Raw genomic sequence first — 455 nt, forward strand, 5'->3', positions numbered from 1 at the left:
CCGGATTTAACACATTTTGTTGCTTTAGAATAGATAATGGCGTGGCTACCAGATACGAAGTGCAAACAAGGAGTGGAATTCGTGCTTGATTCTTTGATTTGTAATAATGCAAACTGCAGGCCGCAATGGAAGTGCTCAGGGCTGAGACCCTCAGGACCCTCGCGGGTTCCCCGTAGCCCTCATCTTCATTTCTTCTCCCAGCCCGGAATTCATGCAAATCATCCTGCTAACCCCCCCAGCAATACAAACCACTTTCGCGCCGTTCGCTCAGGACCCTGCAGCAACATAAAGAGAGAAGTCCTGGAGCCCTAAAAACACCACTTTTTCAAGGCGGATTTTAGGGGACCCCAAGGAATTCACTTGAGTTCAGAATATTTAGCGAGCCTCTTTTAATTCTGGGCTGAGCGGGTCGGGCCCTCGGGCGGGCCGATACCACAGCTTGCAGGACCTGCGCT

Source organism: Myotis brandtii, unplaced genomic scaffold, assembly GCF_000412655.1.
Source record: "Myotis brandtii unplaced genomic scaffold, ASM41265v1 scaffold112, whole genome shotgun sequence".
NCBI classification, from domain to species: Eukaryota; Metazoa; Chordata; class Mammalia; order Chiroptera; family Vespertilionidae; genus Myotis; species Myotis brandtii.